A 5272-nucleotide genomic window follows, 5' to 3' on the forward strand; every position below is an offset into this window, starting at 1 on the left:
CACGTCGCTGACCTACCGCACGTGCACCCAGTGTCGCGGAGGCCGCGGGCCGCGGGGCAGGGCCTAGGCCACCTGAGGCGGTGGCTGCGGACCCGCCCGAGCCGGAAGCGGAAGCGGAAGCGGAGGGCCTGCTGCGGCGCCTGCGCAGAGCGCACCGGGAGGCGCCGCCCGGCACGAGGCCGGGCGCTGAAGACGCGCCTGTGGGGCTACCTAGTCTGCGGTTGTCGTACCGCCCCAGGTGGGCTTCTGCGAGGGCCTGGCCTTCCACCAGGTGGAAAACAAGCCTGGGTTGATTGGCCTCTACCTGGGAGAGTTCATCACCTTCAAGGCTGTGGAGCTCGGCTGGCCCGACATCCCGGCCGCTGACTGCGGGGGCTTTGTAGCCTGTTTGCCAATAGAGGCGCAGACTTCTCTTAAAAGGAAGGAAGGAAAGAGGGGAGGTGGGAGGGAGAGAGCAGGCCTCTAGAAGGGTGTTGGATAACATGGGCTTAAATATTTAATTTCTTTTTAGTTATTTACAATAGCCAGAATGTGGAAACAACCTAAATGTCAGTCAACAGATGGATGGACAAAGAAAATGTTTATAAATACAGTGGAATGTTATCCAGCGGAAGAAAGAAGGAAATGCTTCCTTGTATGACAAACGGGGCAAACTCTGAGGACCTCCTGCCCATTGAGATAATCTAGACACAGAAGGACAGACACTAAGATTCCGCTTATCTGAGGTATCTTAAATAGTCAAACTCAGTAGATTGGTGGTTGCCAGGGGCAGGGATTGGGAGAAGTGAGGAGTTGCTATCCACTGGGTATAAAGTTTTAGTCACGCAAGATGAAAATTTCTAGAGATCTGCTGTACAACATTGTGCCTATAATTAACAATACCATATTATACACTTAATTTTTTTTTTGAGAGGGTGGATCTTGTGTTATTGCTGCGATAAAAAAGGACAGAGAAGTTAAAACGGATGTATCTACTGTGTTAAAGACACGAAGGCCCTTGCATAACCTTAAAAACCTTAGAAACATTGATTTAAGACAACTGTTTCAGCTTCCAGGAGAAAAAGAAGGTCTAGGGAAGGGGAATTGTCTTAATGAAGGAAGCTGCAGAACAGGAGGCTCTTGACCCAAGTCATATACAATGTAGTTTGTATTCTTCTAAAGGCTGTCTTTTTTGCCCTCCCCAGTGTTAAATATTCTTTTTTTTTTTTTTTTTTTTAGATTTCATTTATTTATTTGAGAGCGAGAGAGCGTCCATGTGCAGGAGTTGGAGGGAGGGGCAAAAGGAGAGGGAGAAGCCTACTTCTTGCTGAGCAGGAAGTTCTCCATATGGGGCTCAATCCTAGGACCCTGAGATCCTGACCTGAGACAAAGGCAGGCACTTAACCAGATGAGCCACCCAGGCACCACCAGTTTTGAATATCCTGATTTGAATGCCATGTCTTTGTTACATTTTCTCTCATTTTTTTTTGTTCTTGTTGAATATTTTTTATTTTTATTAGTTACAAACCAAAGGTGATCTACTTTTCATTTAATTTGGTTGTAAATATTTATATCAACTTCTTTCTCACATTTAGTTCTGATATTTGCTATAGTAAATAGTTGTAAGCTTGTGCATGGAACAGAACCATGAGTGAGTAGGATCCTTCTGAATTCTGATTGTTTGAATTTATGTACCACCTGTTAGAGAAAGATGCATAAATGCTCAGGAATAAGAGTAACAATATCTAAATTTGCATTGGTGTATTTTTATGTTCCATATTTTATGTAGTACTTTATTAAACCTTAACATCTAACACTACTATCACTATACAACTATAGCTGTTGCAGCAGCTAGCATTAAAGGAACATACTCTGTGTGTCAAACCCTGTGTACCTCACTTCTCATTTAATTCTCCTAAGGAGTTCTAGTCAAATCAGACTAATGGTGAACACTCCTGAACACATCATGCACTTTCTTGTGTCAATGGATGTGTTATTTCCTATGCCTAAATGTTTTCTTCTGTATGCATCTGGTCAGCTCCTACTGCTCCTTTAAATTATTGTTCTTTGGCTATCTCTTTGGGAAGTGTTCCAAGATACAGATTCACCTACATCTTTCCCCTTCCTCTTTGTCAGGAACACTTTACTGCTTTTTTTCCCCCACAATTAAAAAGTTACTGTTTGTGTCTTTAATTTTCTCTACTAGTTTAGCAGATTTTACAGTGCTCATGAGCAATATGTGACATGAAATTGCTTGCCCAGTCATAAACTCATCACTATTTTTTCCTTTTTTTGTCTTTTCATAACATTACATTTAATATTTTATTCCTTGTTTTAGATTTTATAGGTTGCTCAAAGAGTTAAAAATAGACCTGCCCTACGACCCAGCAATTGCACTGTTGGGGATTTACCCCAAAGATTCAGATGCAATCAAACGTCGGGACACCTGCACCCCGATGTTTCTATCAGCAATGGCCACAATAGCCAAACTGTGGAAGGAGCCTCGGTGTCCATCGAAAGATGAATGGATAAAGAAGATGTGGTTTATGTATACAATGGAATATTACTCAGCAATTAGAAACGACAAATACCCACCATTTGCTTCAACGTTGATGGAACTGGAGGGTATTATGCTGAGTGAAATAAGTCAATTGGAGAAGGACAAACAGTGTATGTTCTCATTCATTTGGGGAATATGAATAATAGTGAAAGGGAATATAAAGGAAGGGAAAAGAAATGTTGGGAAATATCAGGAAGGGAGACAGAACATAAAGACTCCTAACTCTGGGAAACGAACTAGGGGTGGTGGAAGGGGAGGAGTGCGGGTGTTGGAGGGGAATGGGTGACGGGCACTGAGGTGGACACTTGACGGGATGAGCACTGGGTGTTTTTCTGTATGTTGGTAAATTGAACACCAATAAAAATTAATTAAAAAAAAAGATTTTATAGGTTGATGAATCTTCTAATAGTAGATTTACTTCTTTCTTTAAAGTCTACTTTCTCTTTCTTGATTTAAATTTTATATAGCACTTCAAGTGTCATATTATTATTATTTTTTTAAGATTTTATTCATGAAAGATACAAAGAGAGAGAGGCAGAGACACAGCCAGAGGGAGAAGCAGGCTCCATACAGGGAGCCTGATGCGGGACTCAATCCTGAGACTCAATCCTGGGACTCTCCTGAGACTCCAGGATCACCCCCTGGGCCAAAGGCAGGCGCTAAACCGCTGAGCCACCCAGGGATCCCTCAAGTGTTATATTAAATAGTAGTGGGTTAGAGTGAGCCTGTTTTGGTTTGCCCAGAACAGTCCAGGTATAAGTAGTTGCCTCAAGTAAAACCACTCGTTTCAATAAAACTGATGCTTACACTTTAATAATAGTCACTTTAGAAATTGTGTATATATGGCAAACATTTCTCATTCCTGATTTAATGGAATTTCTAATATTTTTCTATCAATAGCATGTTTGCTATAGGTTTCCAATAGATTTTTTTTTCTCATCTGAGGAAATTTCCTTCCAGTTTTAGTAGCCACTTTGTTTTATTTTAATCAGGAATTGGTGTCAATTTATCAAGTGTTTTTATCTTATTTATTATATAGATTATATTTTTCTCTTAATATGTTAATGTAGTAACTTATGTTAATAGATTTACTAATATTGAACAACGCTTAAAATCTTAGGATAAACTATATTTAGGTATGAAGTATTACTAATTTATCAAATTTCACAACTTGATGTATAGTTGATTTGGGATTTTAAAATCTATGTTAGTAAGAATAGCCTATAACTATTTCCTTCTTTGTCTGATTTGTGTTCCAAAGTTATAAAGCCTCATAAAATGAGTTACAGGTATTTCCATGTTCCATATTTATATTCCATAATAAAATTCACCTGAAAAATATTTAGGTATACGCTTTTTAGGGTTTGATATTTAAAAAATTTCTTTCATGATATTTTATCATTTTTGGTTTATCTGCATTTTCTACTTTTTTTTTTAAAGATTTTATTTGTTCATGAGGGACACAGAGAGAGAGGCAGAGACACAGGCAGAGAGAGAAGCAGGCCTCCTTCAGGGAGCCCGATGTGGGACTTGGTCCCACGACTCTGGGATCACACCCTGAGCCAAAGGTGTACTGTCAACCACTGAACCACCAGGCATCCCTTGTTTTTGTTTCAATTGGATAATTTTATATTTTCATATTTTTAGATTAGTAAAAGGTTTTACCTAGTGTTTTCTTACATATATTCTCTGTACATGTAGCTGTGACTCCTTTCTTACTACTAATATCATTTTGATTTCTCTCTTGATTAAATTTGACATGTGTTCATCATTATATTGGTCTTTTCAAATTAGAAGACCTTGGTTTTAATGATAACTTTTAACTTTCTGTTAGATATTTGTATTCTTTTTTAAAAAAGATGTGTTTATTTAATTGAAAGAGAGAGACACGGTGGGAGGAGTGATTGAGGGAGAGATTCTTTCAAGCTGACTCCCCACTGCGTACAGAGCCAGCTGCAGGGCTCCATCTTATGACCTATCAAGATCAGGACCTGAACCAAAATCACGGGTTGGACACTCAACCAACTGAGCCACCCAGACATCCCAGATATTTGCATTCTTGTATTAATCTTGATTTAATCAGCATTTGTATTGTCTTTATTGTTTAGTTTTCAATATGTTCAGTAGAATGTGTAATTAATTTATTCTCAGTCCACTTTTTAATGTGCACATTTATTATAAAACATTTTCTTTGGAGTACTGTTTAATGGTTACACGGATTTTAATTTGCAGGGTTTTCACTAACATACATTTCAAAGTAGATTGTAATTTTAGTTTTCTTCATCCTAAAAAAGCTCTTAGAGAAGAGATCCCAAATGAACATTTCTTTTGCATATATGTTTTTAGTTTCAAAATTCATTTTTTTTAGCCAGTGAATGTAGACTATATGATTTTTGCTTTTGGGGATTTGTTAAGATCTCCTTTGTGGTCAAATCCAAGGTTAATGTTTATAAATATTTCATGGATGACTAAAAGAATGTCTATTATTTGTTAACAAGAATAAAGCTCTAACTACATTTGATATTTTTTATTGTATTCATGTTACTTGATTCCTCTAAATTCTATTTCTTCTTTTTTTCTTTTGGCTTCTTGATGTATTTGTGAGTTAAGTATATTAAAAAGGTTCCTTGTGGAATTTTTGTGTGTGTATATTTATATCAGTTTTTGCTTTATATGTTTTGAAGTCATATTGTTAAGCACACATAAGTTCAGGACTGTTCCATTTTCCGAGTA

This window comes from Vulpes vulpes, chromosome 11 (genome assembly GCF_048418805.1).
Source record: "Vulpes vulpes isolate BD-2025 chromosome 11, VulVul3, whole genome shotgun sequence".
Classification (NCBI taxonomy): domain Eukaryota; kingdom Metazoa; phylum Chordata; class Mammalia; order Carnivora; family Canidae; genus Vulpes; species Vulpes vulpes.